Source organism: Hordeum vulgare, chromosome 5H, assembly GCF_904849725.1.
Source record: "Hordeum vulgare subsp. vulgare chromosome 5H, MorexV3_pseudomolecules_assembly, whole genome shotgun sequence".
Taxonomy (NCBI): domain Eukaryota; kingdom Viridiplantae; phylum Streptophyta; class Magnoliopsida; order Poales; family Poaceae; genus Hordeum; species Hordeum vulgare.
In genome coordinates this window covers 326701478-326726981 of record NC_058522.1, presented here as the reverse complement: position 1 = coordinate 326726981, position 25504 = coordinate 326701478, and positions in this window count along the sequence as shown.

Below are 25504 nucleotides of genomic sequence, written 5' to 3'. Positions count from 1 at the left end.
AATTATCTCGTAGGTACCTTCCTGGTCAAACTGTCCTACACATCACTCGCGGGTACCCCTCTGGGCTGACCAATCATTTCGGTGAATCAGGGGGGATTCAAAGCAACCGTATGTCCATAACATCAACTGGTAATCCAAGGAATCACCCTTGATGGATTCCAATTGATGTAACGATCAAGGTGACTGGGGAGGAACCACCCTCGAGGGTTATGCTTCAGGACTTGCATGGTAGGATCGTTATTGGGAGTGATGACGGAGGAATCACCCTCAAAATCCACGACCGACTAGCTATGCTATAGAGTCAACATCCGGAATGCTTTACGAGGTTTCACTCTCGGCACCCGATAGTAACTCTACAGAGTCATACAACTAAGGGGGTGTGTGATGCGATGTATCCAACTCAGGACGTCAATGAGGGGGATCGAGTCATCAATGATGAAGCAGGGACAACAGGGACAATGTGTGGGGCCAGTCATGGTTCACTAACCAACCTATACTAAGCATTAGGATACGCAGGCATGTATCAATAATAGGATACAAAATCAAGCTATGCATCAGAATAGGATCAATCAAATACAATAGCAAAATTCTAATGCAAGCATGAGGGAAAAGAATTGGGTGACATCGAAAGGATCAGGGGGGTTGCTTGCCTTGTTGCTCTGCTGCAAAAGGCTAATTGTCAGGGGCGTAGTCGTACACGGAAGAAACATCAGTCTCGGTTTCTACCGGAGAGAAGAGGGGGAATAAACAACAAATAAAAGCAAACGAATGCATAATGATGCATGCCATGACAATATGCAGAGCTAGGGATGATATAACACGGTGCTACACATTGCAGAAGGAGCGGAAAATTATCTCAGGATATTTCCCTGGTTTCGGGTTTTTATCGAACGGATGATCCTAACACAAAATGTCCATCTTCATCAAGATAGGGGCATGTGACAAATGAACGGACAACATATTCACATTTGTTGGATTACTTTTGAGGAACTTTCATATATAAAATATTTTCATCAGAGTTATAAATTATTTGATATGGTTTGTCAAAGATTTACTTATTTTCTAGAATTTATATAATTTCGAAATAAATAGTCAAAATAATAAGTGCACCCAGAAATGTACCCAATCAAGCCACACCATGGCTGACTGCTGGGCCATATTGACTGGGTCAAGAGCCCAGCGAGCAGAGGCTGACTCGTGGGTCGAGCTGTTGACTCACCGGCTGAATGGGCCGGCCCTATCCACTGCAATAATGGTAGGGCCCCACCTGTTAGTGATAGAGAACTTAATCTAGGGTTTAATTTTAAATGAGGTTAATTAATAGCGTGGGGCTTAGCTACGAGTGAGTGATCTAATTAACACAGTGGATTTACATTAACTACTTAATTAACTAACTAGGTGGTCCCATTGGTTAGTGGGACATTAGTGCCTAATTAAGTGGCCTAACAGAGGGGGCCCACCTTAAAGCATCACACTAACGTTTAAACGCGGTGGCGCACCGGAGGTGAGCCGCAAGACAACGGCAAGGTGCGGGATTGTAACGCCCAAGATGCGGTCCTATCCTTATTTTGGCGTGACGGCCTCGACAGGGATAGAAACACATCTCGTTGTTTTGCAAGAATGGATATCGTTACACGTACATGTACTGAAAAGATGAGAATAAAGAGTTGGCTTACACTCGCCACAAGCTACATCAGAGTCACATCAGTACAATACATACAATCATCATGAAGAAGAGCAGGGTCCGACTACGGACGAAAAAACGATAAAATAACGACGTACATCCTTGCTATCCCAGGTTGCCGGCCTGGAACCCATCCTAGATCAACGTAGAAGAAGAAGAAACTCCAAATGAATAATCAACGCGCTCGCATCAAGTAACCCTTTACGTGTACCTGCAACTGGTGTTGTAGTAATCTGTGAGCCACAGGGACTCAGCAATCTAACTTCCAAAGGTATCAATACTAGCAAAGCTTAATGGGTGAGGTATGGTTAAGTGGTGAGGCTACGTCAAGCGACTAAGCATTTATTTAGTGGCTAACTTACGAGTACAAGAATAAAGAGGGGGTGATCTACGCATAGCGGACGTGAACTACTGATGATCAAAAGAATGATCCTGAACACCTCCTTACGTCAGACATAACCCCACCGTGTCCACGATCGGAGAAGGATCTCACGAAAGAGACAATCACGGTTACGCACTAAGTGGCCGAGTTTTAATTAAGTTTACTACAAGTTATCTATAACCGGGTGTTAAACAAAGTTTCCACGTTGCCACATAACCGCGGGCATGACTTTCCAGAAGATTTAACCCTGCAGGGGTGCTCCAACTAGTCCATCACAAACTACCACACGCTGCGACGGAATGACCTCGATAAGGGAAACCCATGATCTCCTCGGGTTCCTTTTGTAAAACATCAACCTCGAGATAACCCAAAGCATCCTTGGAATCCCTGGCACAAGACGCTCGAGGAAGGTAAAACAAGTCCAGCAAGGCCGCCCGACGTGTCGATGAACCTGATAGGAGCCGCGTATCTCGTTCTCAGGACACGACCGGATGGGAAAGCCTACGAGTAAAAACAAACCTCGAGTTTCCTCGCGGTGGCACCGCAGTCTGCCCGTTTGGGACCAACACCATCAGCACTGCCCCCCTGTATTATGTTGAATTACTCCTCGGGTAGTGCTAACTCCCTATGTTTTTCAGTATTAACAATTTTTTTACATTGGGCAAATATAGTATCAATTTGGTCCTTGCCAGACGAATTTTATCCCAAGACGAGAACCAAGGGGTTCCCCATAACAACCCCAAGCATGTTAGGAGCGCTCATTTATGGAACATAACATCGGTAGCCGAAACTAAGGCGACAAAGGTGGAACAGAACACCAGGCTAGAAAGGCCAAGCCTTCCACCTTTTGCCAAGTATATATGTGCATTAAATTAATTAGCAATAATATGGTGATATAACAAGGAACCCATGTTATCACATGGAAGCAACTGCACCTGCAACTAGCAACGCTAACACATGGTTAAGCAAGCGGTAACATAGCCAATCAGTGGTTTGCTAGGTTCTAGAAGGTTGAAGGTTTTCATGGCAATGTTGCGAGGCTGATATTTAACATGTGGAAGGCAACGAGACATAATGATAGAAAAGAAACAACTAGCATGGCAATGATAGTAATGGTATCTAGGGAGATGATCATCTTGCCTGAGATCCAGCTTGGAAGAAGAACGACTCTGTGAAGCAGACGAACCGACGTAGTCGAACGGGTCCTCACATTCTGACACACTTGCGGAACTCTATTGAGACGAAGCAAACCGGTAACAAGCATCAACACACGATATTCACCACGGCACATGCACGACATAATGCAATTCACATATGATGCATCAGGAGTTCCAAATATGCAAGGCATGGCACGACAATTCACATCACGCAAACACTACACATTAAATGAAGCTCAATATGCAACGAGTTCCATATTAACGAACTCCACATTTAATTATTTAGTTCACCCCATTTATTTACACAACAATATTAAATGGTGTTAAACATGGAAAGAGGTGAAGCATGGATTCTACACTAGTCGGTTTACACATATAGCTCATTTCACGAGAGCTACGGTTCAAAAGATATGATCGCCACAAGATATGATGCCATGAATTGCAATATGTATGCAGATGGCAGTCACAAGCACACCTAACCATACAAGCAGCAAGATAAAATGAACCTACACGACATTATAAGCAAGTTTCATATAGGACACGAAAAAAACGGAGCAACGCTTCAACAAAACAACCTAAACGAGAAATAGCTACAATCTGCCCAAAAGAGCAACATGGCATTTCTACACCTACCACAACAAGCTACACAATTCTAAAATGCTCAAACAAGACATGAGACAGTAGTGGTCAAGATGAAAAACAACCCCTACTGAAAACAACTAGCATGGAAGCATGGATCACTAGGAAAAGAACTCACAAAATGGTAACTAGCACACAGTTTCAGACTTAGTGAAAATAACACTTTTGATAGTGCAGTTTTCAACCAGAAGGCATATTGGTAGCAGTAAAACTATATGCTACGGGGCACCGAATGGCATGAATCTCTACAGCAATCTAGAGAATCTTAAGCACTATAAATAACTCCATTGCACTGCTACTGCAACAAAAGACCTTCCAACGGCGCCAGAAACAAGCGTGTTGACGAGAGACTATTTACTCCTCAGCAACGGCACCAGGAATCCTTCTGCTATGGCTACGCCTTTAGGGACTTCCTTGGAAAATATGCAAAGGATTCCCCCGTGGCCTTGGAGCCTTGCGTTGGTGTTCACTCGAAGCGGAAAGGGTAATGTAGCACAACGGTGGTAAGTATTTCCCTCTGTTTTGAGAACCAAGGTATCGATCCAGTGAAGGATTGTCACAAGTACCTGCACAAACACAAAGAGCTTGCACCCAACGCTATGAAGGGGTTGTCAATCCCTTATAGATTTTTGCAAAGTGAGAACTGAAAGCAAAAAAGAAACAAAGCAAAGTAAAAGTGAAAGCGGAAACGATAGTTGTGAATAGACCCGGGGGCCGTAGTGTTCACTAGTGGCTTCTCTCATGAAAGCAAGTAGATGGTGGGTGAACGAATTACTGTCGACCAATTTATAGAACCGCGCAAAGTCGTGACGTTATCTATGGCAATGATTATATCTATAGGCATCAGGTCCAAAACAAGTAGACCGATACTTTCTGCATCTACTACTATTACTCCACACGTCGACCGCTATCCAGCATGCATCTAGTGTATTAAGTTCATGAGAACAGAGTAATGCCTTAAGCAAGATGACATGATGTAGATGGACAATCTCATATCTACGATAAAATCCCATCTTGTTACCCTTGATGGCAACAACATGATGCGTGCCTTGCTGCACCTTCTGTCACAGGGAAAGGTCACCACACGGTATGAACCCAAAACCAAGCACTTCTCCCATTGCAAGAATCATAGATCTAGTTGGCCAAACAAAACCCGACACTCGGAGAGACTTACAAGGATATCAAATCATGCATATAAGAAATCAGCAAAGACTCAAATATAATTCATAGATAATCTTATCACAAATCCATAATTCATCGGATCTCGACAAACACACCGCCAAAGAGGATTACATCGGATAGATCTCCATGAAGATCATGGAGAACTTTGTATTGAAGATCCAAGAGAGAGAAGAAGCCATCTAGCTACTAACTATGGACCCGTAGGTCTGAAGTGGACTACTCACGAGTCATTGGAGAGGTGATGATGTTGATGTAGAAGCCCTCCAACTCCAAAGTCCCCTCCGACAGGGCACCGGGAAGGGTCTCCACATGAGATCTCGCGGAAACGGAAGCTTGCGGCGGCGGAAAAGTGTTTTCGTGGATGCCCTTATTTTTTTGTGTATTTTAGGGAATATATAGGCGAAGGAGCTAGGTCAAGGGGGCGCCAGGGAGGCCACAAGCCTGGTAGCCACCGGCCCCCTGGTGGCGGCTACATTGCTTGTGGCCCCCGTGTGGCTCTCCTGCCTTGGCCCTCAAGTCCCCTGATCTTCTTCCGTTCTGGAAAAAATTATTTCGGGGATTTTGTTCCGTTTGGACTCCGTTCGAAAATCAGATCTGAAAAGAGTCAAAAACACAGGAAAACAGGAACTGGCACTTGGCACTGAATTAATAAGTTAGTCCCAAAAAAGATATAAAAGGTACATAAAACATCCAAAGTTGACAAGATAACAGCATGAAAGCATCAAATATTAGAGATATGTTTGAGACGTATCAAGCATCCCCAAGCTTAACTCATGCTCGTCCTCGAGTAGGGAAGTAATAAAGAATGAACTTTTGATGCTTTCATGCTACCTAGGATAGATGTCCTTTGTAACTCCTCTTATGTGACGTGAATGTTCAGATCCATTAGATTTAAAACAATAAATTGCTATTGATGTGGAGACAATAATACTTTAATCAAACTAGCAAGGTGATCATGAACTTTCAAAATAACAAGGCCAAAAGAAAGTTATCCCTACAAAATCATATAGTATGGCTACGCTCTATCATCCTTGCACAACGAATTTAAATCATGCACAACCCTGTTATTGGCCAAGTAATTGTTTTCACACCTTTACTTTCTCAAACTTTTTCAACTCTCACGCAATACATGAGCGTGAGCCATGGTTTTAGCACTATAAGTGAGATGGAGTGTGGTGGAGGTTGCAAGACAAATAAGGAGAAGATGGTCACATTGACTAGGCATATCAATGAGCTATGGAGATGCTCATCAATAGATATCAACGTGAATGAGTAGGGATTGCCATACAAATGATGCTCTTAAAGAAAACTAGTGGGTGTGCATCCAACTTGCTTGCTCACGAAGACCTAAGGCAAATTTGAGGAAGCCTATCATTGGAATATACAATCCAAGTTATAAAATGATAATTTCCCACTAGCTATATGGTGGTGACAAACGAGAGATTCTCAATCATGAAGATCATGGTGCTTAAAGAGCCCAAGTGTGGAAGGATAGTAGCATTGTCCCTTCTCTCTTTTTCTCTCATTTTTTTGGCAGGCTCTTTGGCTTGTTTTTTTTTGGTGGGCATCTTTGGCCTCTTTTTGTATATGGGCTTCTCTGGCCTCTTTTATTTCCTCACATGAGACAATGCTCCATCAACGATGATCATCACACTTACAACTCAAAACTTAGAGCAATGATGACTCCATATGGAATGCCTTCGGTGGTGTACCATGACGATGATCTAGCATGGCATAGACATTAATGGAAACATCATGCTAGCTATTTTACGATCATGCAATGGCAATGTAGAAGTGGTGGCACATGTCATGGTGGTAGTTGCATGGCAATATATCTCGGAATGACTTTGAAAAAGCCATAGTAGGTAGGTATGGTGGCTGTTTTGAGGGGGGCTAATGGTGGGTTTTGTGCACCAGCGAAAGTTGCACGACACTAAGAAGATAGTGATGGTGGAAGGTGAAAGTGCATCTAAACCATGGACTCAAAATTAGTCATGAAGAACTCATATACTTGTTGCAAAAGTTTTAGTAGTAATCGAAACAAAGCATTCAACGCATACTCGTAGGGGAAGGGTTGGTAGGTATAAACCATCGCGCGATCCCGACCGCCACACAAAGGATGACAATCAATAGACTAATCATGCTCAGAATTCATCACATAGTGGTTCACCATACGTGCATGCTACGGGAATCACTAACTTCAACACAAGTATTTCTAGATCCACAACACCTTACTAGCACAACTTCAATATTACCACAACCACAACTCAAAAATAATTGAGATGAATCAAACTTCTCTAACTATTCAATGCAAATGGAGATGGAAGTTTTCATATCCCTTTGGTTAACTACCCCTTTTGAGACTACTTTCATAGCATAGATAAACTACCAAGCCACGCACCACCGTGCTCTAAAAGATATAAGTGAAGCACGTAGAGCAAAATCATCTAGCTCAAAAGATATAAGTGAAGCGCATGTGAGCTGAATTGTCTACCAAAGGATATAAGTGAAGCTCGACAAAATGATGGTGAGTGCATGTCTCTCACTCTGGGTGTGCAGCAAGGATGATTGTGATGCAACGAAAATAAAAGACTCCTACGATACAAGACGCTCCAAGCAAAACACATAACATGTGGTGAATAAAAATATAGCCCCAAGTAACGTTACCGATGGATTGGAGACGAAAGAGGGGATGCCTTCCTGGGGCATCCCCAAGCTTAGGCTTTTACGGCATCCTTGAATCAACTTGGGGTGCCTTGGGCATCCCCAAGCTTGAGCTCTTGCCACTCTTTATCTCTTTGTCCATAAGAAATTCACCTAAAACTTGAAAACTTCACAACACGAAACTTAAACAAAAACTCGTGATAACATTAGTATAAGAAAGCAAACCACCACTTCCTTAGGTACTGTAGAAAACTTAAATTATACTTATGTTGATGTTGGGTTACTGTATTTTCAATCTTGCATGGCTAATACCCCCCGATACTATCCATAGTTTCATCAAAATAAGCAACCAACTCAACAAAAACATAATTTGTTAACAGCAGACCAGTCTGTAGCAATATGTATACTTCGTATACTTCTGGTACTTCAAAAATTCTGAAAAATTACGAAAGTCTGAAGAATTTGCGTAGCAATCAGAAGCAAAAGTACTCAACTGAAAAGCTCTTGGAGAAAAATAATGCAAATTCTTTTCGTGAGCAGAAAGTTTCTGTCTTTTCCAGCATGACCAAACGATCATCCCCAAGACTAATCATAACGGTTTTACTTGGCACAAACGCAAAAGAAACACAAAAAACACAATCATAACAGAATTATGAAAGTGTGGAAAGCACAAAACAGAAAGAAAAAGGATAGATTCGTTGGGTTGCCTCCCAACAAGCGCTATTGTTTAACGCCCTTAGCTAGGCATTGATAATTCAATGATGCTCACACAAAAGACAAGAACTGAAGCACAACGGGAGCATAATAAAGGATATGAAAATCACATCTAAGTCTAACATACTTCCTATGCATAGGCATTTTATAGGAAAACAGATTGTCAAGACAACCAATAGTTACCATATGCAAGGAAGAAGAAAGATACAATAGCAATCTCAACATAACGAGAGGTGATTTAGTGATATGAAAGTTTCTACCACCATATTTTCCTCTCTCATAATAATTACATGTGGGATCATATTCGAATTCAACAATGTAACTATCACATAGGACATTCTTTTCATGATCCACATGTATGCAAAGTTGACGCTCTTCAAAAATAGTGGGATTATCATCAACTAAAGTCACGACTTCTCCAAACCCACTTTCAATAATATTGCACATATCATATTCATCATGAGGCTTAAACAAATTTTCAAGATCATAAGAAAAATCATCGCCCCACTCATGATCATTGCAACAAGTAGTGGACATAGCAAAACTAGCATCCCCAAGCTTAGGGTTTTGCATATTCCTAGCATTATTGTCACTAATACAATTTATAGTGAAACCATTGCAATCATGCTTTTCATCCAAGGAGACCTCGTGAATCTCTTCATAAATTTCTTCCTCACAGTTTTCAGATTCACGCATCTCAAGCAAAACTCCATAAAGATAGTCAAATGCACTCAACTCACTAGCAATTGGATCAACATAATTAGATCTATTAAAGAGATTAGCAAGTGGATGAGGATCCATATCACTAGATTTTCAGCAAGCGAAGATGCAAGAATATTGAAGGCACATGGCGCACAAGCGAATAGAAAGCAAGCGAGAGAAAAGGGCGAACAAAAAGGCGAACGAAAAAGGCAAATTGTGAAGTGGGGGAGAGGAAAACGAGAGGCAACTGGCAAACAAAGTAAATGAAAGAGATGAGTTTGCGACACCTACTTGGATAGATCTCTCCTTCCCCGGCAACGGCGCCAGAAATACTTCTGCTACTGCAACAAAAGACCTTCCAACGGCGCCAGAAACAAGCGTGTTGACAGGAGACTATTTACTCCTCAGCAACGGCACCAGGGATCCTTGTGCTACGGCTACGCCTTTAGGGACTTCCTTGGAAAATATGAAAAGGATTCCCCCGTGTCCTTGGAGCCTTGCATTGGTGTTCCCTCTAAGCGGAAAGGGTGATGTAGGACAGCGGTGGTAAGTATTTCCCTTAGTTTGGAGAACCAAGTTATCGATCCAGTGAAGGATTGTCACAAGTACCTGCACAAACACAAAGATCTTGCACCCAACGCTATGAAGGGGTTGTCAATCCCTTATAGATTGTTTGCAAAGTGAGAACTGAAAGCAAAAAGAAACAAAGCAAAGTAAAAGTGAAAGCGGAAACAATAGTTGTGAATAGACCCGGGGGCCGTAGTGTTCACTAGTGGCTTCTCTCATGAAGGCAAGTAGACGGTGGGTGAAAGAATTACTGTCGAGCAATTTATAGAACCGCGCAAAGTCGTGACGTTATCTATGGCAATGATTATATCTATAGGCATCACGTCCAAAACAAGTAGACCGGTACTTTCCGCATCTACTACTATTACTCCACACGTCGACCGGTATCCAGCATGCATCTAGTGTATTACGTTGATGAGAACAGAGTAACGCCTTAAGCAAGATGACATGATGTAGATGGACAATCTCATATCTACGATAAAAGCCCATCTTGTTACCCTTGATGGCAACAACACGATGCGTGCCTTGCTGCCCCTTCTGTCAATGGGAAAGGTCGCCACACAGTATGAACCCAAAACCAAGCACTTCTCCCATTGCAAGAATCATAGATCTAGTTGGCCAAACAAAACCCAAGACTCAAAGAGACTTACAAGGATATCAAATCATGGATATAACAAATCAGCAAAGACTCAAATATAATTCATAGATAATCTGATCACAAATCCACAATTCATCGGATCTCGACAAACTTACCGCCAAAGAGGATTACATCGGATAGATCTCCATGAAGATCATGGAGAACTTTGTATTGAAGATCAAGGAGAGAGAAGAAGTCATCTAGCTACTAACTACGGACCCGTAGGTCTGAAGTGGACTACTCACGAGTCATTGGAGAGGCGATGATGTTGATGTAGAAGCCCCCCAATTCCAAAGTCCCCTCTGGCAGGGCACCGGGAAGGATCTCCAGATGAGATCTCGCGGAAACGGAAGCTTGCGGCGGCAGAAAAGTGTTTTCGTGCATGCCCTTATTTTTTCTAGATTTGAGGGAATATATAGCCGAAGGAGCTAGGTCAGGGTGGCGCCATGGAGGCCACAAGCCTGGTAGCCGCCGCCCCCTGGTGGCGGCTACAGGGCTTGTGGCCCCCCTGTGGCTCTCCTTCCTTGGCCCTCAAGTCCCCTGATCTTCTTCCGTTCTGGAAAAAAATATTTCGTGGATTTTATTCCGTTTGGACTCCGTTCCAAAATCAGATCTGAAAAGAGTAAGAAACATAGAAAAAACAGGAACTGGCACTTGGCACTGAATTAATAAGTTAGTCCCAAAAAAGATATAAAAGGTACATAAAACATCCAAAGTTGACAAGATAACAACATGAAACCATCAAAAATTATAGATACGTTTGAGACGTATCATGCACCAACCCCAAATGAGTTGTAGATCACTAGAAAATCTAATGGCAAGACAACAACTAAATATTACGGATCTCAGACTTGGAAATATTTCAGCATCCCAAAACAACACTATTTTCTAGCATATTGGCCACAAGCAAAAAACACCTAAACATGGATTTCTAAAGCAACCAAAATTACCAGGGGCTAGCATACATATCCAAGGGCATATCTCATGTTCACAAGTAATTCATATCATGCACGGAATAAATCACACAAAATAAACAAGAGGGCAACATGGAAAAATATCATGCATACTAACTTACTCAAAAGATAAAACTAATTGCACAGTTAAATTCTATGGATTTTCTACCCCTAAAACATATATAATATGTGGGGTTGAAAAATAATACTAATGCCACACAAAATGCGAAAAAATGTCTTAAACCCGATAAAGCAAACTATTGACGCCACCTACACTAAATCACCAATAAGCTAATTTTACCAAGCATGAAAATGGCTTCCCAACAACCTGAACATTTTTCCTACTTGGAACGAGAAAATTGGTTACACAGAAAAATAGCTATCAAATATCTAACCTAATAGGATAGCACACAAATCTATGCAAATAGCAGGTCAAACCACTTTCAACATGCATGCAAGTTGTGAATTATTACTCTACGCAAAATTCTAGCCAAGTTACATATATAACTTGTCACAAACCGACACACGGATTAAAATTTATAGCCGTTTTAAAAAATTATATTTCTTGAATTATCAGGGATAATAGAAAAATGTCCACGGTCAGAATCCGATCTACCGGGCCTAAAAGGCATGTGCAAAATAACTACCATACGCCTAGGGCGAGGATTAGGGGCGCTCACCCATGGGCTCATTGTCATATCCCTGGATTCCCTGTTAGGGTTTAACATCTTGTGCTCATGTCTTCTTTCATTGCATTCAAGAAATGGAAAGAAACCCAAAAGCAAAGCAAGAAAACCCAAAGCAAAACCCTAGCCACTATTTATTCAAAAGAAATACAACTATTGCCAAAATCAATGAACCCAAAATGGCCTTCATAAATGTCCAATATTTCTGATAAATGTTGAAAACAAAATATCAGAGGTGAGACTTATTTTAAAACCACTTTTGGCATTTTAAGTTTAAGTTAAAAGCTACTGAAATCAATTATATATTTGATTTCAAATAATTCAAAGTTTCCAAAAATGTTGAAAACTTTATGAGTAGTTGGAAATATTCCAACTAACACTCTGGTATTTTTCAAACTATTTTTAGGAATAGTTTGGAGCCAAAAATAAATGAAACAATATCAGAAAGAATAAAACAGAAAAGAGGAAGGAAGTAAAATAGAAAAACTCTACCTGTCGCTCACCTAAAGCCCAGCCCACCTAGCGTCGTCGTCTTCCTTTGCTAGTCGGAGCAGGAGATGGCCGCCGCATTCCCCGGCGCGCCCACGCAGATGCGAACCTGCCTGGCCGCCGCGTCGCGCTGGCGCAACAGGGATAAGCTCCCGAAGGCCTCCCCGAGCTCATCCCCTCCCCATTCGCCCTGTTCTCTCTTCCCCTCTCGGCCACCATGACCGCAAGCTCAAGCTTGAGCTCGCCCTCGCTCCTGTCCCTCTCCCTCTCACCTGAGCTGCGCAACAGCTTCGTCGTGATCTTCTGAAGCTCTCCAGCTAGTCGCGCGATGCCAAGAACCCCTGAGACACCGTGAAGCCATCATCTTCTTCCTCGAGTCACCGGAGCTTTGCCGCCGTCATTCTCCCTCCTCAGGCCATCCCCGAGCCACTCTCGACGGCTCTGCACTCCCCGTGAGCTCAGGGTCCTTTCCCCTAAGTTTTCCCCCTCGATCCCTTCCTCTAGGCCTCGATTCCACCGGAGCCCAACGAGATCCGCCGAGGGACCTCGTCGCCGGTAGCTCTCCGGTGATTGGCTGGTCCATCTGAGGCCACTAATGGCTTTAGTGCGTCGCGTAGATGCTGTAGGAGCCCAGCCCCGCACGTGATGCCCTATGTTTTGATGACCCCAATGATGCCCGAGCTTCGGCCGCCGCCAAGCTCGTCGCCGGCATCATCTCCGGCCATTTCATCCCCTGTTGCGTGCAAAAATAGAGCTGCGGGTGAAGTGTCGTTCATATGGTGCCCTCCGCGTGAAGTTTGGTCATCGGAGATGCATTTCCGAGCCCCTTCGCCATTCTGGTGGTCGCCGGAGGCTCACCGCCGGCGAGATCGACCTCGCCGCCGATGGATCTGACCCCCTGAGCCTATCACAGGTGGGGCCAGCCCCCTGGCTAATTAGGATTAAGTTAATAAAAATAATTAAATAAATAAAAACTTAAACAGACACTCACATGTGGGTCCAACCCTGATAATTAACTAATTAAGTTAAATTTAAACTAAAAACTGGCCAGAGTCACTGACCAGTGGGTCCCACTGGTTAGGTTTGACTTTCAACGGCCAGTTGGACCTGTTGATGTCATGCGGATGCAATAAAAGCTTTTCTGTTTAAAAATAATTCTAGAATAAGTTCAAAACTTTGGAAATTCATAGAAAATTGAATATAACTCCAAATTTGACAAATAATATATGTAAATGGATCAGAAAAATTCAAGGAATCCAATGGTGCTATTTCCATGCATGAAAAACAAAGTTATGAAACAGCATCAGGTCAAATCAATTAAAAGAATTTGATAAATTACAATTCAAATGATATTTGAATTATGATTTCAAATCAAGATCACCCCAGAGGGTTCTGCTAGTCATTTCAAACCATGCCACATTGCATTTCATGCATCATTTTGTTGCATATGTTTGATATTGATTGATTGTTGTTATTCCGGTAGGCTCCGCCCCTCCGGATACGTCTGATTATCCGACTGACGGATATAACCCCTCTGCTAAGCAACAAGGCAAGCAACCATTTTGATCATCCCGATAAATCCCATGTTCTCGCTCCTGCTCTTACTTATTGCATTAGGTCAAAATGCTTTCAATGCTTTACCACGTTAGTTGAACCCACTTTCTTTGCATGACCTGTCCTTGTCACAGTAAATAGCTGAACCTTGCAACCTAACATACCTGGTAGATGTTTGAGCCGTGATGTGCCTTATCCTCCTATGCATGCTATGCTTAGAGTTGTGTATGGTCTGTCATCTGGGTGATGAACAGAACTGTGAGAATGTGTTCAGTAAGTAAAGGTTGTGTGTTGAACCTGATTTGGTAAAGGTACCGGTGAAAGGCTATGTAGGAGTACATTGTGGGTTGTTTGATTGGAACCGTCCTTAGGAACTGAGTTCCGTGTGTGTAATCCAAGACTAGATACTACCACACATTGGGATACTTAATTGACCCTCTCGACTTATTAATCGCTTAGTACTCGGTCCAGGAGTTGCAAGTAGTTTCTGGTGTTTATAGTCATGCTGGAGGCCGTGCGTAGCGCTGACCTTAGAGGTGGGCTATGATGCGGTAGGCAGTGGCACGGTGTACCAACTGGGACCCGGATGGTTGGCTTGGGAACCCTGCACACATCGTTTGGGGTCGTGGCGGAAACCTCGGCTGGACTTCCGTGCGGGTTACCCTCAGATAGGCGATAGACCTGGACTAAGTATTAGCGTTGTTAATGGTCGTGGCCGACTCCCTCGCTGGGCTTCCACTTGAAGGTTGCCGAGGTGCATGACGTGCACATGGCGATAAGTGGCGAGAGCGTGTGTGAAGAAGTACACCCCTATAGGGTTATGATCTATTCGAATAGCCGCGTCCGTAGATATGGACTACTTGGAAACATATGTTGTTCATAGATAACTATAATGGCTACTCATAAAATTGTCAAGATAAGTGTGAATGTCGTGGATGGCATTTCCGTAGGGAGACGAAATGATTCCACGATGGAGTATTGCTGTGGTGTTAGTGGACTCGTGTGCGAGAAATCAAAGTTGTCTGAACTATTTAAAAATGCAAGTTGTCTAGCCAAGAGTCAAATGCTGGCTTTCCACATGAAACCCCACAACTCCTTGTTGATACATTGCATGAGTAGATAGATTATCCTAAAGTCTTGCTGAGTACTTTTGTACTCACGTTTGCTTAATAATTTGTTGCAGAGGTTGTTAATGACCCTAATGGAGGGTTTTACCTAGACATCGACGACGACGAGTAGCTGGTATCCCAGCTATGATCTGGCCCTAGGATGGGTCTATAGATAGTCAGGCCATGTGCCTTTATCTTTTCATATATCTGTACTCAGACAGTTTTAAATCTTCCGCTTTCTTGTGAGAATGGTGTGTATGACTTGTGATGATGGGTCGTGAGACCCCTACCTTGTAATATTATGTGTGAGGCTCTTCCGAGCCTTTTAAATAAAGTTTGTATGTTTATGGTTTTGTTGTGATGCCATCGATGTATCTATACATATCGGTATGCCATGCGTACCTGTGTTGTACTTGATATGTATGGGGTTCGAATACCTAGTCGTATGCCTTAGTAGCACTCCTTACGGGGAAATGCCCCTTTGTGATTCCATCGAGCCATGGTAGTTCGCTACTGCTCCGGACACATTGGTTGACCGGCATGTGTCCTTCTTAGCTGTCGTGTGTGTCCCTTTGAGAAATGTCACGCGTTGTAATGGAGTCCTTGTAGCTTGCTACGACTCGTCTACATTCGCTGATGACCGACACCTGCTTTGTTGGGTCATGTATGCCTGTCCGTGTACGGAACTGCCACTTTAGTTTATGACTAGACATGTTGATCCGGGTTCTTTGACATTGGATTGCTAGCGACACAATTGCATACGCGAGTCAAAAGGCGCAAACGGTCCCGGCTAAGGTAAGGCTGCAGCCGTGAGGATAAGCGTGTGTGAGGCCGCAAAGAGATGCGATGTGTTACAGGCTGGATTCCTATGGCTTAGGATCGGGGTCCTCACAACGTTGGTATCAGAGCCTGATTGACTGTAGGATTACTAAGCCAAACTGGTCGAAGTAGAGTCTAGAATTGCTTTAGTTATACATAAGGGAATTGGTTGTGGAAGGGAACGTAAGATTCTTGCTTCTCTTCTTTAATTATTCTCTTCTGGTCATCCTCATCTTTTCTGCGGGGATTAAGGACTAGGTTACTTATCTTTCTCTTAGGCTTGTGTTTCTGATCGGTAGATTATAGGACAACGAGTCGAGAGTTACTTCGGTTTTCTTTTATTCCAAGGAAAAGAAAGTAAGTTTTGATGACCATGGAATTGAACTTGGTAGTTGAGTGGTTACGCTATCCTATCTTTTTGGGTTGTCTCAAAATTGTTTTTGAGCATTTACAGCCGTTATGCTGCCCAATTTTGTCTTCAGATCTCTAATGCTTTTGCATTACTCTCTATTTTCAGATGTCTGGCCGTCCTTCTCGTCAGGTGGTCTGTCTGACTAGGTGCATTGATGTTCCGGGTCGTACGGCCATGCTAGTCAGGATGATGTCAGTATTCGGTTACCGCTGGTACCCAGAGTACACAGTGGAGGAGCAGTACCGGGATTTTAATCAGAGTCAGTACCTCTGCACTGTTAGGGTATTCCCAGATTACCCTGGAGCTGAGGAGCCGGTCCATTGGTCTTATGGTTTGGGGGTGACTGTTGACATGGCAGTACAAGATGCTGCCTATTCAATGCTGACCATCATGAGGGCTAGACATGCACTGCTGTAGAATTTAGAGTTCTGCTATGTTCCTGCCTCTCAGCCAGGAGAAGAAGAATACCTTAGTGGGGTCTACTTTGATTCCACTATGGAGGATCCGCTGCTGCCGTCCACTGCTGAGATGCTAGAGAATAGAGACAAGGAAGCTCGTGCCCTTCGTATGGAGGTCTATGCTACACGTGCCGGTCTGTGGACGGCTTTGACTGTAACATCCCAATTTTCCTAATTGGGAATGTTTTACATTGTAGCTAAGCATCTATGCATATTGATTGAAATAAATTTAGCATGTGAATTTCTTTCGTCTTTCCGAATTGCATTTCCATTTTTCCTCGCACGAGAAATGCCCGGAGAAAATACTCTCTTGCACGCAAGAGAGAGAGCGGAGGAAAATGACCCTCCAAAGTGCGGGAAAATTTCTGAAATGTTGAAGCCAAGAAAATCCAAGGATATTTGCAAAAATAATTGCAAAAAGAAATAAAGCAAATTGGGAATTTTCTGAAAAAACATTTTTTTTAAGTTTTTATTTTTGCTTTAAAAAAATGTTATTCGGGTAGAGAATATTTTTCTGAATTTTTTGGTATATAATACCCTATATTAATATTTTGATTTACTTTCCTTTCATTCGTTTTTATTTTCTGATTCGGAAAAAGGTTTAAATTTAGGAAAACCTTTTTTTCTTTAGAAACTGCCGCCCCCGAGCGCCTTATAGCCTGGGCCGAAATCTCCTGTCCTCGGATCTGAATCCTGTAAATACCGGCCGCCCGCCCCACTCTCCACCGCCTCCCTCTCTATGGCCAGTGGACCCCACCACCCGAGCCTTCTCTCCCGTCGGTCACCACCTTCCTCCCCTTCCTATTCTACTGCTCGAGGCCGAGACCGAGCCAAGCTCCGGATTTCCTTCCCTGATCTTCTCTACTCCTTCCTTAGCCCACCCCTCCCCTGGCCTATATAATACCCCACCCCGAGCCGACCCCGTTCCCACCCTTTCCCCGTCGAGCCGCCGCCCCTAGCCCCTGTCACCGCTCGCCGGAGCAGCCCGAGCTACTGCCCTTCGGCAGCCCCTGGAGCAGCGCCACCCTGTCAGCCGCCCCTCTCCCCCCGAGCGCCTCCCCCGAGGAGGAGGACTGCCCCGCCGCCGCCGCCCCATCCCCTCCAACGCCCCGGAGCCCCCTCCTCCCCCTCGCCGGCGACGTCATCATCTTCTTCTCGCCGGAGCTACTCCACAGCGCGGTAGCTCTCCTCTACTTTCTGTTGTTTTCTTTTTTTCGTTTATAGCCCTTAGATCTTAGTTGGATGGTTTAGATTAGATCTAGGGATAACTCTTCGGTTTAGTTTAGAAAACCAGCGGTTTTTTAGTTCACTTATGTTTTAACCAGCAAGATTTGCTTAGCATCGGCCGTTTTCTCCTAGCCATGCATCAAACAGCACCCGCAGCCAATAGTAACAGGCCACGTGTACCCTCCTTTTAGTACTAGTTAGCTTTATATTTTTCTGTCTATATTACAAAAACAGAAAGTTTCTGTTTTGTTTTAGCCACAACTTTTTATCCCGAAGTCCAATGACGTTGATTCTTTTTCCAGTAGCTCACAAATTTCCTGTAGTTTGTAAAAACATATAAGTTTTCTATGTTTGAGATTTTAAAATATAAGTTAGATCAGATTTAGTTTAAACCTTGTTTTGCCTATTCCAGGAGTTTAAACAATTATTTTTAGTTGATTCTTTTTGATACTGCTTCCTAGTGATAAAATCTTACTATGGTAGAAGTTTCAAAAATTTTAAAGTAATTTTACTGGTGTTTTCAACAGAAACAAGTTTCTGCCATACCGGCGCGTGATGAATTCTTTTGCTTAGGCTTTAGCAATTCCTTGCATGTGATGTTATTTTACTTGTTGCATGATTGAAGTGCTTATGGTGTGCTTTGTGTTTGTATCGGTAGATCATCCGGAGTGCGAAGCGTGTTACTTAGAAGCGCTCGAGCAAGACAACTATCATAAAGGCAAGTCATTTTGATCATGCTATTTTACCTATGTTTTCGATGCATGGTAGATCACCTTTCTTAGCCCAATTGCATGCTGCCTAGGTACTTGGAAACTTTAGTATAAGTTGTAGTATCATGTGGTAGGAACACAACAACCCCGATACTTGGCCCCGGGACGACAATCTCTTAATGCTATGCTTGAGTAGACGGGTTATCGGTTGAGTGTATACCACGAGTGATGCGAGGTTGATGTAATAATCAAGACCGGTTAAGACAAGATTTCTAAGACCTCGGACGCAATGCAACTCTGGGTAAAGGACGGTTGATCGGCTCCCAGGAGAACCCAGTGGATGCCCGGGATGCTGGAGAGGCCATGTCATCCTGCGGAAAGCTTCACCTAGGCTCGAAGAGACGGACGGAGACTTCAAGACTCAAGGCTTACCTGCACAGCCACAAGTCATTATGGGCTCTGGCTTGGTTGGACAACGCGGCGACTCTGGACAGGCGGTGCTAGCAGATGTAGAAGAATGGTAGGAATGGATGGGCACCGACAGGGATTCAGAGGGACCCGTTGAAAGACCATGTTTTGATCATCCGGTCTTCAAACACCCTGAAGTGCGAGGACAAACCCGGAGGCGATCAAATCTTGTGGGGAACGTGTGCAAAACTCTGCAGAGTACCCAACCTAATCGATTAGCCGTGTCCACGGTCATGGACAACTTGAGCCGAAGGCATTGAATTTCCCCTGAACTCTCGACACAACTTAATAATGATGTGGGTGTTAACAACTATTCGGGTACGAGAACTGGTTGGCGGAACCATCTCGTTAACAACAAACATTATAGTAATATTTTGCTTTCAACCCCTTTGTTGTAGGATAAAACTGGCTTTATGCAAAACTTAGCTCCACCGGCCAAATATGCATGTAGAGATAGTTGATTATTATTTTACACCTCTCTTTGATGACTTGCCGGCATATTCAATATGCTGACCTACACGGCTGCAACATATCATGTTGCAGAGTACTTTTCCGACCAGGAGTGAGGCTACGATCTACGCTCAGCGACATGCCCTTGTAGTCGGATGGACTCGTCTACCAGATGCTTCCGCTTAGTCTTCGTTAGATATCTCATGAGTTGGCCTTCAGCCACTTTATTGTAATCCTTTATTGTAATAAAGTACTCTTTATGAGATTTCGATTAATAAAGTTGTGTGATTGAACTCTTGAATATATACATTATGTACTGTGTGTGTACGAGCATGATCTTGGGATGGTACGGAAACACCAGAGGCTTGACTCGTCTTGAGTCGAGTCGCTACATTGACACAGTTGGCACCTGTAGTCCAGACAGGGTATGGAGATATGGAGATCCAGAACCCTGTTAGGACCCATCTTCTGGCTCATGTTGACTAGCCTGCTATAGGAGGAGTCACCCCTCTTCGGGGACCTCTACTACCACCAGTCAGGGGACCAAGGCCACACCCATGTCCTTACGGATCCCAGGGGTCTCAGGCTGGAGTATTTCCTGATCCACAGGTTGAGCTCCCAGGCCATGGAGGCAATATTTATGAGATGTTCTATGCGGATGCCTGAACCCGTGAGTGGAAAGATAGTATGGTAGTAGTTATACTTCCACAGTCCTGTGTGTCTTGTGGAGTATGCTTGTGTCGTGAGATGAATTCCGGAGGCATAGATAAATAATGTATAGGAAGCTTGGAAAGCCTCTGATGAGTAGTTTCATGTTTTCAGTAGTTTGCTATTTGATTAAGGTTATACTGAATTATGTAATGGTGTGTATGAACCATGGTGTATATATAGCAGTTGCTTGTTACCATGTTGTTCGGATGTTCATTTCCGCATTCCATGTGTTCAGTGCATTCTTAATCCATAGTTAGTGTTGATGTTGATATTGGTCTAAGCTGTGACTTTGTTTGTCAGGATGGTGTTCACCAGGTTGAACCGTGCCCCTGCTCATGAGCAGGGAGAAGGTAGTCAAGCATCGCAGGAGGAACAGCCTCATCCGCCCTCTCTGGCGGAAGTTATGCTTGAGGCAGAGAGAAACAAAAGGGAGACCAACCGTCTGTTAGAGCGTATTGAGCAAAATATGGCTCGTCAGCCTAGGAATGATGCAGTGTCCCTCAATGATTTTGTGAAGCTGAATCCTCCAAAGTTCCATCACTCCGTCGATCCCCTCGACGCTGATGATTGGATGTGCAGTATATCACGCAAGATTCGCTCTGCAAATGTTTCTGAGGCTGACAAGGTGACCTTTGCGGCGTACTTTCTGGAAGGACCCGCCAATCTGTGGTGGGAGAACTTTGAAGCTATGCATCCTGTCGGACCAGCAGCCACATGGGCAGACTTTAGTGCAGCCTTCCTCTACACCATATTCCAGAGGGCCTGATGGATAGAAAGAGAGAGGAGTTCCGTGCATTCACCCAGGGAAAGTTGACAGTGCATTCCTATAGCCGCGAGTTCAGTAACCTCGCCTGCTATGCAACGGAGGAGGTGTCTACCGATGCCAAGAAGCAAGCAAGATTCCGAAAGGGTCTGAGCCCTAAACTTCATCATGATTTGCACTTCCACGAATGTACAAGCTTTCAAGCTCTTGTCAACAAGGCGATCAGTGTCGAGACTGGTCATACTAACTATGAAGCCATAAAGAAGGACTCCCGTGACTCTGGCTCGTCATCTGGTTCTGCGTTCCCAAAATGCAGGTTGTGGGTTCCAAATAGTTCTCTGCCGCCAAGATACAATCTGAGGCCATCCTATGGGGCACCTCAGACGAATCAGACCAACCCTCCAGCAAAAACCTATGGTGGTCCAGCTAGCAATGCTGCACCACGTGCAAATCAGGTGATTTGTTACAAGTGTGGAGAACCAGGGCACTATTCCCGAGAGTGTCCTCAGAATATGGGTGGCAAGCAACCCGGAAAGTCCGTTGGGAAGGCTAGTCGAGAAAAGCTTACTATGTGAAGCCAACTCCTGCACGTGGTCGTGTGAACTATGTTTCAGCAGAAGAAGCTGCATAGGATCCCGACATCATACTGGGTACGCTCCTAGTTAATCATCACCAAGCGTTTGTTCTTTTTGACACTAGGTCATCTCATTCCTTCATTTTAGAAAGTTATGCACAGTTGCATAACATGTCTTTCTGTGATATGCCAATTCCATTGGTTGTCCAAACCCCTGGTAGTAAGTGGCAAACCTCCAGGATAACCTATGACAATGAAATTCTAGTAGACAGGCTAGTTTTTCTAGCATCCTTGATAGCCTTGAAATCTTCGTATATAAATATCATCTTGGGTATGGACTGGATGTCAGCTCACTATGCCAAGATTGATACTCATTCTAGAAATGTTCAGCTTACCCATCCCTCGGGTGAGATAGTTAATGTCTCTACTCGAGTTGCCAAATGCCAACTTTATTCCCTCAATGCAAACCCTCTTCCAGAACTTGAAGACATTCCGATAGTCCGTGACTTCCCAGATGTTTTTCCAGAGGAACTGCCAGGAATTCCACCTGACAGAGATGTAGAGTTTGGGATAGACCTTGTTCCAGGAACCGTTCCAATAGCCAGAAGACCTTATAAGATGGCACCCCTGGAGCTAGGCGAACTTAAGAATAAACTAGATGAGGCCTTGAATAAAGGTTTCATTCGTCCTAGCTCTTCTCCTTGGGCTTGTCCTGTCCTCTTCGTCAAGAAGAAAGACGGAACGGATCGGATGGTTGTAGATTATCGACCAGTTAACCTGGTCACCATAAAGAACAAGTATCCGCTCCCTAGGATCAACGATCTATATGATCAGCTCACTGGATCCTCAGTCTTCTCCAAAATGGTTTGAGGTTGGGATACCATCAAATCAAGATCAAGAACGGGGACATTCCAAAAACGGCTTTTGTCACTCGTTATGGCCAATACGAGTACACCATCATGTCCTTCGTTTTAACCAATGCCCCAGCCACCTTCTCTCGTTTGATGAATTCAATCTTCATGGAGTATTTGGATAAATTCATCGTAGTATACCTCGATGATATTCTCATCTACTCGAAGAACGAAGAAGAACATGCCGAGCATCTAAGGCTGGTATTGATGAAACTTCGAGAGCATCGCCTTTATGCCAAGTTTTCGAAATGTGAATTTTGGTTACCAGAAGTGACCTATCTAGGTCGCGTAATCTCTGGTAAGGGTATTGATGTCAATCCCAAGAGAGTTCAAGCTGTCCTTGATTGGACTCAACCTGAATCGGTTAAGCAAGTTAGGAGTTTTCTTGGTCTAGCGAGCTATTGCCTCCGCTTTGTCGAGAATTTATCCAAGGTTGCAAAGCCTCTAACTGAACTCCTCAAGAAAGATAAAAAAGTTCGAGTGGACACCACAGTGTGAGCATAGTTTTCAAGAACTGAAAAGACGCCTGACTTCCGCACCTGTGTTGCTACCACTAGATTTCCCTAAGGACTTTGTTATCTACTACGACGCCTCGCGACAACGATTAGGTTGCATTCTCATGCAGGATCGTCATGTGATTGCATACGCATCTCGACAGTTGCGTCCACATGAGGATAATTATCCCACATATGATCTTGAGCTTGCAGCAGTAGTCCATGCACTTAAAACCTGGCGACATTACCTTCTTGGTAATCGTTGTGAAATATTCACTGATCACCAAAGTCTGAAATATATCTTCACCCAGCCGGATTTGAATCTCAGGCAAAGACAGTGGGTTGAGTTGATCATGGATTACGACTTAGGGATAACTTACACCCCGGGGAAGGCCAATGTTATGGGTGATGCACTAAGTTGTAAGTCTTATTGTAACAATTTGATGCTACAACGAGGTCAACCACGTCTCTATGAGGAATTTCGGAAGTTAAATCTTCACATTGTTCCTCAAGGATTCCTTTCTACCCTGGTGGCGAAGCCTACTCTTAGGGATCAAATCATAGCCGTGCAGGCATATGATAAAGGTATATCCCAGATCAAGGAGAATATTGCTAGCGGAAACGCTAGGGATTTCTCTATCAATGAGAAAGGTGTTGTGTTCTTTCAGAACCGTCTAGTGGTTCCTAAGAGCAAACGTCTGCGGCAATTGATCCTTAAGGAGGCTCATGATTCTCCTCTCACCATTCATCCTCGTAGTACTAAGATGTATCAGGATCTACGCCAGAGGTTTTGGTGGAGTAGGATGAAGAGAGAAATTGCTGAGTTTGTTGCTAATTGCGACGTTTGTCGTCGAGTTAAGGCAGAACATCAAAGGCCTGCTGGCACCCTTCAACCTTTAGCTATTCCTGAATGGAAATGGGATAAAGTCAGTATGGATTTCATCACCGGATTTCCCAAGACATGAAAGTAAATAATGCTATCTTTGTGGTCATTGACCGTATTTCCAAAGTAGCTCATTTTCTTCCAGTTCGTGAGAGTATAACAGCTAGCCAGCTACGAGAGTTATATATCTCTCGAATAGTGTCTCTTCATGGTGTTCCTCTGGAGATTAACTCAGACCGTGGAAGTATCTTTACTTCTCGCTTCTGGGAAAGTTTTCAGAATGCCATGGGGACTCACTTATCTTTTAGCACTACTTTCCATCCTCAATCAAGTGGTCAAGTAGAAAGGGTGAATCAAGTTCTAGAAGATATGCTCCAATCTTGTGTTATATCGTTCGGTATGAATTGGGAGAAGTGCCTTCCATTCGCCGAGTTCGCTTATAACAATAGTTATCAATCAAGCTTGGGCAAAGCTCCTTTTGAAGTTCTCTATGGACGAAGATGTCGAACACCTCTTAATTGGTAAAAAACCGGAGATAGGCAACTCTTTGGTCCAGATATGATCCAGGATGCAGAAGAGCAAGTTCACATTATTCGTGAAAAATTGAAAACAGCCCAGTCTCGTTAAAAGAGCCAATATGACCGTCATCATAAGGCTGTGACTTTTGAAATTGACGAGAAGGCTTACCTTCGAGTTACACCTTTGAAGGGAACCCATCGATTCGGTATCAAGGGCAAGTTGGCTCCTTGTTACATTGGTCCTTTTCGCATTCTTGCCAAACGAGGAGAAGTTGCCTACGAGTTGGAACTTCCTCCGCATCTTTCCAAGGTTCATGATGTATTCCACGTCTTGCAACTCACGCGTTGCTTTTCGGATCCTATCCGTGAAGTGGACCACGAAACGCTTGATCTCCAAGATAACCTTTCATACCAAGAATACCCTGTGCGTATTCTTGATCAAGTTCAGCGTACCACTCGACGTCGAAACCTCAAGTTTCTTAAAGTTCAATGGTCAAATCATTCTGAAAAGGAGGCAACATGGGAAAGAGAGGATCGTCTCCGACTTGAGTATCCCGCGCTATTCCCGACGACTTCCAAATCTTGGGACGAGATTCTTTTGAGTGGGGGTGAGTTTTCACATCCCTGGATTCCCTGTTAGGGTTTAACATCTTGTGCTCATGTCTTCTTTCATTGCATTCAAGAAATGGAAAGAAACCCAAAAGCAAATCAAGAAAACCCAAAGAAAAACCCTAGCCACTCTTTATTCAAAAGAAATACAACTATTGCTAAAACCAATGAACCCAAAATGGCCTTCATAAAAGTCCAATATTTCTGATAAATGTTGAAAACAAAATATAAGAGGTGAAACTTATTTTCAAACCACTGTTGGCATTTTAAATTTAAGTTAAAAGCTACTGAAATCAAATATATATTTGATTTCAAATAATTCAAAGTTTCCAAAAAATGTTGAAAACTTTCAGGGTAGTTGGAAATATTCCAACTAAC